The sequence below is a fragment of the Protopterus annectens genome, chromosome 3.part0 (assembly GCF_019279795.1).
Source record: "Protopterus annectens isolate FY-2018-M chromosome 3.part0, PAN1.0, whole genome shotgun sequence".
Taxonomy (NCBI): Eukaryota; Metazoa; Chordata; order Ceratodontiformes; family Protopteridae; genus Protopterus; species Protopterus annectens.
Genome location: NC_056731.1, coordinates 695,014,970 through 695,029,605, shown reverse-complemented (window position 1 = coordinate 695,029,605; position 14,636 = coordinate 695,014,970).

Sequence of the window (14,636 nt, the reverse complement as noted above, 5' to 3'; positions counted from 1 at the left end):
GAAAAGTAATGTAAAAATAATAAAACTAAAACAATCTCAGTTGTTTAAGCATAGGGCAGCAGTACACAAATGAGATCGGGGAGAAAATAAGAAAATAAACCTGAAATAAGCATTCTAACTAAAATCAGTATTCTGCCATGCAAGTCAATGGCAGGCAAAAGACAACCTGGCCAGTGAGTAGTGGTTGCTAAAGGGGGAGGCTCAGTGTGAGACATGTAACTATGGATTAGCAGGCAATCCTATGCAAATGAGGAGAAAGATAGTGAATCCCAGTTTTCCCTAGCATGTGAGGCAGGTCCCAACAGTGTAAGAGTAGGAATAGCTGGGTGCAAGCCTAGGAGTTAGATGACATCATGGGGGTGTGTGTCAAGCTTACTGTAAATGGATTGGAGCCCTGTGGCTCGGGTTTGCTCCTAGCTTTGCAAATCTAAGCTAGGGGGTGTGTCTGAACCTGCCTAGCACTCTTTACATTGCCTAAGCGGGTATGCGTGCCACGCACTGGGTTTTTCAGGAAGAAAAAAAGAAGTTAAACCAGGAAATAGCAGCGGTGTGCACATTTGAGCACTCTGCGTGATGCACACACGGGCTTAAAAAGAGAGGCAATGGAAAGGGAAAATAGCAGTAGGAAGGCAATCAAGGAGTACTAGCTTAGCTGGCGGGTGAAATGTATAAGAAACATCCAATTACACAGGCAGCAGACTAGCCCAGCCCAGAATACCACTATAAACTATGCAAACGCCTACCCCTCTGGATTTTCCCACACCCTACACCACCGGTGTAAACAAGCGGGGAACTTTTAAAACACACAACAGCAAAATGCTAGGGGCTGCAATAGCTATCATACAACTTGTGGAAGAGGCTGAGGGTGGTGAGGATGTAAATGCTGCCAAGCAACCCACAGTGAGGAGACGGAGAAGAGTTTACAGACCCAGGGTAACCTACCAAGGGCTACATGAGCTGGAGATAGTGGAGTGCTATAGGGTGGACAGGGACCTCCTACAGCAAATTGTTGAGCTGTGCCGGCCACTCCTGACACACAGAACTAACAGAGGGGAACTTATCCCAATGGATACAAAGATATGTGTAGGCCTAAGAATATTAGCTACAGGTACCTTCCAAAGGCCAAGTAGGGATAGTATGGGGATCTCACAGGCATCAGCATCCAGGATACTCCACCAGTTCCAGAATGCCATGTCAGCTCATGTCAGTGAGCATGTATATTTCCCCAACACCCATGAGGCATTGGCCAGCAATATGCATGTCTTCCACCAAATAGCAGAATACTCTGAGGTGGTGGGTGCAATAGACTGCATACATATACACATCAAAGCACCACACAGTGAGTGTGGTAGGGTCTACATCAACCGCAAGGGCTTACACTCCATCAACTACCAGGTCATGTATGATGCCCAGGGCATAATAATGAACGTGTGTGCTGGCTGCCCTGGAAGCTATCACGATTCCCACATCTGGCATCTGCCACAGCTGTTCCAGAGATTTGCCAGTGGGGACATCCCACATGATCACCTAGTGGGTGATGCTGGATACGCACTGGAGCCATGGCTGATGACACTCATAAGAAATGCACACACACCCGAACAAGAACGCCATAATGAGGCACATGCACAAACAAGAATTATAATAGAGCATGTGTTTGGGATGCTGTAGTCATGGGTCCAGTGCCTGGGCACATCCGGTGGAGCCTTGCAGTACTCACCAGCTACATGTACCCAAATTGTCCTTGTGTGTGCCATGCTGCACAATATGATCCTGTGGAAACAGCTGCAGCAGGAACAGCATGGGGCAAGGCCACACAGCCCCTCCCCCCACTATTGCCAAGGCCTGCACAGGCACAGAGTGACTCAGAGGAGGAACAACCTAAGCCTGCCCCAGTAGGCAGAATGAGGTGTGCCCAGTATGCCCTGGCCTTAGCAAAGAGGCAACACATAGCACATACACTGACATGGGAGGGACCCAGGGAATAACACCTCACTCTGACTCTCACAAACAAGAAAAGGGATGCCAAACATTGCACTGCCTGTGCCTAACCATGTGTAGGGAGTGTACTATGTGCATCTGACATAGGCAGCCCTGCAGCACCACCCTCAATACTGGGACACCCACAAGGCAAGAGACTCACATATGCCAGTCGAGGGGGGGGTCACATACCCAACAACAGTCACAGCCAGCAGGACAAGTGTAGACAAACACAAACAAATGCTGTACTACGGCCTTTGAATGAAGCCTATGGGCAACCTCCCCCCCAGGCTTACACAGACAGACTACAACAGGACAGGCAGTGGGATGTCAGTTGTGAAGGCTAGGTAGTCAGAAACTAATATGTAGGTAATTAAAATCTAAGATCTGTAGTACACTAGTATGCCTCTAGCCAGCATGATAGGTAAGAATACAGACTGGAATGGAGTACCCAACATGCCAGTACAGTCCTAGCAAATGGGTACAAGTGTCAGGTGTGCCACCCCAAGTAGACATATAGTAACAGTCAGGTGTGCCCCCCCCCAATCCTGTGTAGAAACGTAGAAATATTCAGGTGTGCCTCCCCTCCAACGTAAACATATAGTAACAGTCAGGTGTGCTCCCCCAATCCTGTGCAGAAATGTAGAAATAGTCAGGTGTGCCCCCCCATCCTACATAGAAATATAGTAACACTCAGGTGTGCCCCCCAATCCTGTGTAGAAATGTGGAAATAGTCAGGTGTCCCCCCATCCTACATAGAAATATAGTAACACTCAGGTATGCCCCCCCCATCCTGTGTAGAAATGTAGAAGCAGTCAGGTGTCCCCTCTGCTATGCAGAAATGTAGTCACAATCAATGCCAAATGATCGATGGATACTCTGCAGAGGCAGCATGCTACATGTTGGTGTACAACACAAAGGTCAGCACTACAGTACAAACTACCTGGACTTGATCCACACATGCAATACAGATGGCCATACTGGGCATGCTCACACACTTAAACACATGAAGGCCATGTCTGCAAACACCAGTGGACCAGATATATCTGGCAGTTGCAGTTGTTAGTGCAGACACTTGTCAGTATGCACCACTCATGCCTTGCACACACAGTGGATAGGTATACAGACATATATGTAAGGACAACACACTATAATAAGCCAAAGGTAGATGAGCATAGATGTGTGGAAGAGGGTGACTGTGAGAAGGAACCATCCAGGCCTGTCCCACCCAGCATACAGCCAAAGGGCCCCAAACACTGGAGGTGCAGATGTCACTCACTGGAGATACTAGCCACCAGTATCTATCAGCACTACAGACTATGTGGTGCACATGCCAGCTGTGCAACATGACTGCACAAGGAAGTAGTCATCTAGCAGCTGTATACATGTACCTGTGAAATATGACCCTGTGTGTGCCTGCATGTGGCATGTCAACCACTAGATGAATGGGTCATGGTCCATGCACACACACTGCCCTCCCCATAGCTCTACTATGACAAGCCTGCTGAAGTAATCCAATGTGAAATACACCTTTAGGAGAGCTGTAGCCCAGTAACCTCCATAGTGCTTGCTATAACTGTGTACTGCTGTAGTGTGATAAAGTAGTTAGGTAGGAGTTCTATTCCCAGACATGGCAAGTGTGGATATGTGTGTGTGTGTGTGTGTGTGTGTGTGTGTGTGTGTGTGTGTGTGTGTGTGTGTGTGTGTGTGTGTGTGTGTGTGTGTGTGTGAGTGTGTGTGCCCCCTTTGTCAGTGTAGGGAACAATGCTTTTGAGTCCATTTACAGGCACTACAACCTCCAGTGCCTTACTTTGGCAAGTGTGCTGATGTCATCAACTGTGAAATACACCTTTGGGGCAGGATTAGCCCAATAATCTCCATGGCACTTGCTATAACTGCGTACAGCTGTAGTTTGATAAACTAGTTAGGTAGGAGTTCTATTCCCAGACATGGAAAGTGTGTGTGCATTTGTCATTCGTATCCTATGTGGAGGTGGCTGTGAGTGTGCAAACATTGTACTCATCGAAGAGTGGGTTTTGCACTTTTTCTATATGTGGCCCTATGCATGTCACAATATCCACCTTACAATGATAACAGATGTCAATCAGCCAAGTGGCTGGGGTGCAAATCCATACCCCTAGATGTGATATCAAGGCCTGGTGAACAAAGTAAGCAACCTTAGTAGTAACCAGAGAACACTCTGAACCCATGTTTCATAAAACACATGTGCCAAGGCAACAACTGCTATGTTGGCAGTACCCTGCATATTGTTCACAGATAGTAACCATGGCGTGATTGCACTGGACTACAGAGGGCATGGCACCCTGTCCATCATTACAATAGCCACATAATTGCAAATAGTGTGCCTTCACTATGCTTTCAACTGAACACCTGCAACAACTGTGGTACCATCAAATGTGCTCCATAAAGGACATACCATGCCTTACACACATGTCTTGTATGGGCAAATGCCACTGACACCAGGGTATACCTGTATCATGCTATCAATGTAGGTGGAGGGTCAACCTGCTGTCCATTACCTGGCCCAGCCACATGAGGCCAGGATTGGCACATCTGATGATAACAATCTGTGTACACAAAATGGGCCAGACAGTCCAGGTACACTTCCACATGTCACTGTACATGAATGTGGGATGTGTGCACATCCCAGACACCGTCCATGGCATGGACTAAGGAACACATACATGGCAAGCATTTCACAGCACTGGCCACATACAATAGTAACCCAGGTGACTTGATGGTGAATACAATACCCACCTGTGTGGGTCATTCCAGACACTACATCCCTTAGCCATAATGCAGACCATTCACATGTGGCTTGATGCCAAAGTATCCCCTTCACCTAGCCTTGTACAGCCCTCTGGCACAGCCAACCACTACATACCCATGAAGCAATTCGCACATGCTCATCAGTACTGGTACCCTGCGTCTGTGTGTGTGGTGTATGATGCTTCCGACCACATTCACACCCAGTACCACTCCCACTGGCATACTGAAGCATGCTCACTAACGTCAGACACCTTCACATACCCAATTGCCCATAGAACCTCAGGATAACCTCTGTGGGTCATTTGATACCTATGCATTACTGTATGGGGCAAACTATCAGGTTAGGAAGTACATTTGTTACCCTGCCAAGTGTGGCAATGTGTATGAGTTCCTTAGAGAGTGTGACTGTGTTGACACTGACACCTGTTCATGTGGACAGGCATGTGTGCTACTCCTACTGTATCACAACTATATCAGTGTTGCAGATGTCACTCCCCAGCACATATACGTCTGGACAGCTCACCAGCATGTAAGCTATGTGGCACATGTAATAACTGCATATGCATGTGATAGCTATGAATAGTCAGTCAGGTGTTTGAAATCCTGTACTGGTAGGTGTGTAACACAAACATGCTTAAGTTTTACTCACCAACCCCTTCCCTGACATACTTTGTCTCTGTCTGTCCCTCTCACACCCTCTCTAGTGGACGTGGAGATGTACACTTGCTTTGCTCAGGCAGCAGCTTGTGTTTTGTAAGTGATGGTCATGATCAGCTGATGGCCTCTGCACCAATTGCAGTCCTTCTCTAGATTATTGCATGTGGAACAGCTATGTTAACATTCCCATAGCCACTTACATGGAAATACACTACAATATCTAGGACCATCATGTTGGTATTGGACAGTAACATTCACTGTGAACAGTACCTACATCTGGTGTGTGGAAAACATCACCACAGATGGCTTTGGGATTTACCTGAATTGACATACACTGTGGAAAAAGGCCATCAGACAGGAGGGGGATGCACCAGACATGACTACAAAATGTAAGTGTTGCTATTTTTCATTTACAGTAATGTCTGTTTAACAAGGTATATGTAGTTATGGCTAGTCAGCATGTTGTAATAACTCTCATGACAGTGCTATGCTTGTGATGAAACACCCATCTGTAGGGTCATCTGCAAACTGGGCAGTGTGTGGAACCCTTTGTTTTTTGTGTCACTCACAGAACACCTTTCTGAGAACTACTGAAGCATAGTGTGAGTATTGCAGTCAGTACATGGTGAAAGCAATAAGAGTTACTGACTTCATATCCCTCATTGGACATATGTCACAAATAACCCTGGTACTACAGTAAATGTCTGATGTTATCACAGCAGCATGCCAATATTGGTCCACTGTTCATAGCTCCGGCCAGAAATCTGTCACCCTTTGTACATATGTCAAGCATTATATATGCATGTGTCCTGCTTGGTCTGCAACTGTTCAAACACTGGTGTCCTGGGTTAATGGGAATATGTATGCATGCTGCCATAACAACTCGTGAATGCTGTTGTGTATTACTAACCCATATCTGTGTGACAACTGCAACCCCAGAGCCAGTATGGGAAGGCTTGTCCCAGCGGAAGCACCGGTCCCACCTCAGCTGGCCATGGCAAAGGGCACCAGCATATGTGTGGCACAGCCTGGGACCTCCTCATCCGTTGGGCCTGCACCACCTTCAGGTGGAACCACAGCAGGGGGTGGGTCTCAGCCCACCCCTGTGAGTGTGGGCGGACATGAACCTGTCACCCACAGTCAGGTCTGGCTCGTGCTCCATAGTGATCTCTGCAAGGTGTTTGGAGACCAGCTATGCAAGCTAGAAGGCTGCATGATGCAATTAGAAGGTCAGCCTGCCCCTCTGACCCAGCCACCAGCTCAGCCACCTCCGGGGTAGTGAAGGTTCAGTGGTGACTGCCCATGGATGGGGACCTCAGTCCCAGTGTCTCCATTTGGAGGCTTATGGGCTTGCAACATCCAAACACCCCTCCCCTTCCAAGGTGTTTACCCCTCACATGTGTCATATACCACCACTGTATGCATCTTGTTTGTCTTGTCTGTTAACCTACCCAACCTACCTCCCCAAATGTACCTAGTACCCCTCCCCAACATCCCACTCTCACCTGAAAGAAAAATAAAAGGGGCAATCTGTTCCCAGAAATATGTTTCGCCCCATACATAGCTGTCCATTCTGCACACATCTCCATTGGATAGATGTAATCTGGTCTAATTGGCATCACAATGACTTATTGTTGTCCTCAACCACTCCCAGGGGTTTGAGTGTCCAGATCTACCGCCAAATTCAGTGTATATGCACAGCTGTCGCTGTAGAAGAAATGGGCAGCTATGGACCTTCCTACACCCTTCCTGCACATTCTTGGCTATTTTCCCTACTGTCTTTCCCTCTTTGTGCCCCTTTTTCACCACTTTCCTATCAACCCTTTTTTTTGCTTTGAAAGGAATTAGCGCAGGGGTAAGCGAGAGTAAGCACTTTTAATGGGTTTAAGCTTGGTTGCATGAGGGTAAGCACTGCTACATAGGTTAAGCAATTCAGAAGCTAACTGAGTGTAAGAAAATGTAACCAGAAGTTAGCAGTGCTTACATCCACTCAGACTCACACAAACCCGCTTACAACTGCTCAAAAGTGCCTTAACCACTCTGTATCCAACGGCCCTTGTTCTGCTCAGCAACAAAATAAACAGCCTCTGGATATAACATATCTGTATATGCAGGTATATATATATATATATATATATATATATATATATATATATATATATAGAGCAATATATATATATATATATATATATACATATATATATATATATATGTATATATATATATATATATATATATATATTTAGTAATATATATATATATATATATATATAACAATATATATATATATATATATATATATCTATATATATATATAAATATAAACATATATACATACATATACATACATCTATAGATATATATGTCTACATCCATATGTGTAGATATATACAGCAATATATATATATATATATATATATATATATATATATATATATATATATATATATATGTATATATATATATATATATATATATATATATATATATATATATATATATATATAGATATATACGGACATACATCGGTAGATAAATTGGAAACATAACGAAAACATATATGTCCACATGCAACATTAATGGGGTAAGAGGCACAAACAACATACGTCTTGCATGAATAGTTACCCCCCCCCCAGCTGAACATGTCTGCCCTGCAATACACTACCAACTGCTGCAGATCCCATAACCAGGACCTTACATGACAAGGGCACAAGATGTTAACAGTACTCCGGCCCACCTGTATGATCTCAGGCCGGTATCAGTAATATATCATGCAGTACAGTAAGGCTCATAATGACTCCCAGTTTGCAGACATCTGTCAACTGTGATAGCCAGAGTCCCGTACTGTCGGCCTGTACTTCAGAGATGTAGATGCCAAACAACAGCGCCAGGATTGAACCCTGAGGTACTCCACTTGTCACATGTCTGGAGCTGGAGTTGGAGTCAGCTACTTCTACAGTCTGGGTTCTGTCAGTAAGCCATGTGGCAAACTATCAAGTGGCATAGACATTTATGTCCGGCTTAGTATGTTAATCTATGTTTCCAGACTGGGACATGGTGGTGAAGGGCTTGGCAAGGTCCACATAGGGTGTGTGGTCCACCTTACTCTCTTTAACAGGTCTGCAGACTGATTCAAAGCAGTCAATCAGTTTCTGGAAACAAGATTGTCCCTCCATGAGCCGAATCTTTGTGGTGTCTAGTGTTTGAGGGTTGCCAATGTCCGCAGTCATAAATCCCATGATAATGCATTCCATGGCCTTGCAGATCAGGCTCGTCACACTGCTGTGTCGGTAATTCCTGGGATCCTAGGTAGATCCTCCCTTGTGGAGTGGGATAACTGCAGCTGTGCGCCACTCAGTGGGCATCAGGCCTGATGTGAGGCTATGATTAAACATGACAGTTAAGTGAGTTGCAATTTTATTTTGTAGTTCATGTAGTACACAGCCCAGGATTCATCTGGTCCCACGGATGCTGTATTCTTAGCCGTGGAGAGTTCGGTTTCTACCTGTGTGGCCGTGATTACTGGAAATTTGGAAATCGTATGGTATTGACCTGGGCCCTTTAGGGGGTGAGAGGGGGGTTGAATGTGGCACTAAATCAATCAGCGAGGATATTGGCAAAATCCTTGGGATCAGTCTATGTAATGCAATTCTATTGTAGCTCAGAGTTCTTTTGAGCATTGCCATTTAGATTCCGGACATGAGTATAGAATGCTTTGAGGTTGTCTTTGGAATGTGTGGCATATTTAGTTATGTAACCAGCTTTGGAGGATTTCATGAGAGATCCTAACCTCTTACAGAGGCTGGTAAGGGAGCTGTTTGCATCCTTGGATTATCCTTATTTCTTCAACAGTTTCTACCTTCTGTTGTATAGTCTGTTTATGGCATGGAACCACCAGACTGGCTTGCTTTTTATGAGGAGAGCATCGTGGTTCTATGTGGGATGGCACAAATCATGCACAAGCGGATGTGCTCATACAGTGTAGGATTCATCAGCTGGACTTTTACCTCCTGTCTCCATGGGTGTCACAAACTTTGTCATGTCTGACTTGAGTAGCATGAAGGTGGCTTCAGAGAGGCCTTTTACAGACAACTGTATATACATTCCTTTCACATGTTCAGTGTGATTTTCCTTTGGTGGGATTAATTTGGTGAAACCTCAGTCTCATGTACTGCTGTGATGGCTTAGTGATTAACTGCTGTGACTGTAGTTTACAGCGTCCTGGGTTCACGACCTGCAAAGGCTGGTGACTTTTGTTCTGGCTAGAACAACAACTGATGCATACAGACTAATTTGGGCATTTTTGGTCAGTCACACTCAATACAATTCAAATGTCCTGCTTTGGCAATACTGCTGATGTCATTCACTGTGAAATACACCTTTGGGGAAGATGTACTACAGTAATCTTTGCGACATGTCCTATAACTGCATAGTGCTATACTATAATAAACCAATTAGGTAGGAGTTCTAATCTCAAGCCAGGTGTGTTGTGTGTGTCTTAATGTGTCCATTTTTGTCATTTGTGTCCTGTGTGGAGGTGATTGTGAGTGTTTAACAACTGGACTCAATGCTGAGTGGGTTTTGCAAATTTCTTATATGGTACCCCTAATGTATATCACAATACCCACCATACAGGGATAACAGATTTTTTATCATTACATAGTCAGTCAGGGGTTTGATACCCTGGACTGGTAGGTATGTAACACAAACATGCTTACATTTTACTCTCCCAATCCACCCTAACTTATCTTTGCCTCTGTCTTTCTCTCTCACTCCCTCTCTGGTGGATGTGGAGACTTACACCTGCTTTGCTTAGGCAGCAGCATGTGTATTGTCAGTGATGCTCATGATCAGCTGATGGCTGCTGCACAAATTGCATTCCTCTTCTAGCTGATTGCATGTGGAACAGCTGTGGTAACATTCCCATAGCCAATTGCATGGGAACACACTCCAATATCTAGGAACATCATCTTGGCGTAGGGCCTTTCTATTCACTGTGAGCAGGAACTAGACCTGTTGTTTGGCAAACAGCATCACAGATGGAATGGGGACTTACCTCTGACAACATACACTGTGGAAACATTGTATGTTGTCAGAGGTAAGTCCCCATTCCATCTGTGACAACATACACTGTGGAAACAGGCCAGCATACAGGCGGGGGATGTGCCTGTCTTGAGTGCAGACTGTAAGTGCTGCTATACTGCAGCTGGGGTAATGTTGGTTTAACAGAGTGTGTATGGATATGGCTGCCCTACATGTTTTAATACTTGTCATGTCAGTGCTATGTTTATGATGAATCCCCATCTGTAGGGTCATCTGCAGACTGGGCAGTATGTGGTGCCTTTTGTTCCTTGTGTTACCCACAGGGCACCTATCTCTCAACTGCAGAAGGTAGTGTGAGGATTGCAGTCAGTAGGTGGTGATAGCCGGGAGGGTTACTGACGTATGTGTAAGTCTGGTTATGGTCGACAGTGTGTGCATAGTGAATATGTACCTTGGCCTGTGCAGAGACTGTGGTAGATGTCAGTATTCTAGATCCTGTTCTATCTGATGTTACATGCTGCTCCACTGTATGTCACCCTATCAGCTTACATGTTTGTAGTGGTGAACACACACATGTCCCATACCACAGACAGGTATCGGACCACACTGTGTAGTGGCACAGTATATGTAGGGTTGTTGTGTGAGTGGCTCATATGAGGATGGTGTAGATCAGATAGTCCATATACTGTAATATTACGCTAGCTTTCCATATGTGGCTGTGGCTGTGTTCACATTGGTTTTCGTAATGCACTTTCACACAGGTGTCTCTTACTCTGTGATGTCATATGCCTGTAGAGCCTGCTATCTATGCAGGTACATGTGTATTCCCACATAGGAGATGTAGGCCAGTGTTGAGTCAGTCTGCCTGTAGCCTGCACTGTGCTTTGTTACATACCTAGCAGCCTACTGTACATATCCAGTGAGATGTTATGTCCAGATATTTGTGAGATGTACTGCTGCCACACCACCATAACAGTCATGTATGTCAGACAAAGCAGTGGGATGCTGTACAGATGTATGTCACTAACTGGTGGGTAGTATGTGGCCATGACACCTCTGACCAGCAGTTATTATGTGTCAGGACAGACAGGGGTGTATGAATGCATAACCTATGGGGGCAAATGTATACCTGGATTTATGTGTTATACCCCTCTACATGGCTGTTAACATACACATTGACAGGCTTGGTTCACATGTCTTGCATGAAGGGGTTCTGTATATACCCCTGGATTGACCAGAGTGTGTCAGACTGTCCACATATGTTGGCCATATCTCAGCTGTAGTCCACAGGGCTGTTACTGTGTTAGCAGTGGTACTGTACTATGATGACCTTAGGATGTCTGTCAGTAGCCATTGACGCACATGTTAACAGCAGATGTGGCCTCCCACACACACCATTTCTGTGAAGACATTCAATATTACAGTAGCAATAGTCTACAAATATACCTGAAAAACATACCTGACATCCCCTTGCACTGAGAAGTTGGGACAATTGGGGCTGAGGTAGGGCTCCACTCCATGTGCAGGACATATGGTGAACATATATGTATATATAATTATACATATTTCCATATAGATATATACACATATACATATCTTGCTTATTGTATGACAATAGTTTTACACATATGTGCCTGTGTTCCAGCCTCTGTCCTTCACCTACATACTGGGCTTTGCACATATGACATGGTGTCAGGGGATGTTATGTAGTGGGCTGTGTGTATATCATGCTGTCATTCCTGCCATCACTCCACTGCTGTTGTGTCCCCCACACATACTGGGAGGATGGGGCCATATATGTGTGGACTTCACCTACACAATACATGTGTGCCCTAATGCACTCCAGAGGCCAGTGTATGTAACAGTGGTACATGGCCCAGTATTAGTGAGTCTAGGGGGGTGCACCATGACTAACCTAGGCTGTTACAAAATGTGTGGGTATCTGGGGCAAGCTGCCTTAAGGTATCTGGATGTACATTACCATACAATCCACCTTGGGTAAATGCAGGCCGACTGTCTCATACCATACAGAATGTTCTGTTTGTCAGTGTGATTGTGATAGTGTCAGTTATGCCTTGTTATGTAACAGATACATCCCATTGTGTCACCTGGGGTCTGTACCCCCTAGGGATTGTGTACAGAGTGTAGATAGAGGCTGCTGAACTATACATCAGCATTATGTATTGTTGAATGTCTGGTATGCTGTGGCCCAGTCTGTCATTACTATTGTACTACTTGAAGCCCTCGACCTGGACAGCAACATATGTCAACCTTTCCAGACTACTGTCTTAGTATAACTGTTTCACAGTTGCATTACACTGTTCATATGGATGTCAGTGTCTAAACAGCTGTATGACATGGCATATACAACTTTCATAGAACACAAATAAAGCTTTCACATTCATTTACACACACCTGTGTGTGGTGCTACACCTTTTGATATCTCTGTGGGTATATGTTGCAGGCTATGAATCTCATTCGTATGGGTGGCTCATACAGTCTCCAGTTGGTAATGTGGTGACTGTAGGAATACTGTCCACTCCATATTGTGTGCATGCACTACATATGTATCTTACTGTACATATGTCTGAGTACGTATGTGTAGTTACATATATATATATATATATATATATATATATATATATATATATATATATATATATGGATCACCTTTAAAACCTCGAAATCACGTTTGCCCGACACACTAATGATCGACACCAAAAGACTGACAACAAAAAACACCGACAATGCAAAACACCGAAAATCATTACACCAACACACTACACATAAACAACACAGTACACTACATAACATATGCACTATCCCTAACCCAAACCCTAACCCTAAGGTCCGACACTACCACACACTTACCCTACCTGCACCCTAACCCTAACTCACTTACCCACCCCTAAACCCACAGTCCCTCACTATCGCACACACACCCTACCTGCACCCTAACCCTAACTCACTTACCCACCCCTAAACCCACAGTCCCTCACTATTGCACACACACCCTACCTGCACCCTAACCCTAACTCACTTACCCACTCCTAAACCCACAGTCCCTCACTATCGCACACACACCCTACCTGCACCCTAACCCTAACTCACTTACCCACCCCTAAACCCACAGTTCCTCACTATCGCACACTTACCTGTCCGCTCCCTAACACTAAATCCCTCACTCGATCGCACACTTACCGAGTCCGTCGGGTTCTCACCTTGTCGGTCATCTGCGTTGTCGGTATTTTTGTCCCGTCAGATTCCGTGTCGGCCAAACGCGTTGTCGGGCATCTAAAGGTGACCCATATATATATATATATATATATATATATATATATATATATACATATATATATATATCTATATCTATATATCTATACCTGTATCTGCATATATGTGCCTGTGTATATGTATCCTAAGGCTGGCCATGTCATGTCTGGTCCTGGTTATGGGATCTGCAACACTTGGTTGTGTATTGCAGGGGGGGACGTGCTTGGCTGTGGGGGGGTAAACCTATTCGTACGAGACGTATATTGTGTGGGACCTCTCAACCCCATTAACGTTGCATGAGGACATCTATGTTTTTGTTATTTCCCCATTATCTACAGATGTATGTCTGTATATACCTATATATATATATATATACATATATATATATATATATATATATATATATATATATATATATATATATATCCGCTGACATATATATAACCTGCTGTATATATTTAGACATGTAGATGTAGACATATATATCTATAGATGTAGGCATTTGCATGTTTATATGTTCATATATATTTGTATATGTATATATTTCCATATATATATATATATATATATATATATATATATATATATATATATATATATATATCAATATGTTGTACCTGTTTAGACATTAATATATTTACTCACACACATACATCTACATGTTGGAATATACTCTGTGTACTGTTGAATGACTGGGCTGGATGATATGTTTTTGAAAACATCAGGATTATATATATCTGACATGGCTTAATGGTAAACCACTTTGGCTATAAAGTGCAGGGTCCTGTGCTCAAGACTTGTTGAGACTGTTTATTTTGCTGCTGGGCAGAACATGGGCCATTGGATACAGAGTGATTAAGGAACTTTAAAGCAGTTGTAAGCAGATTTGCACTGGT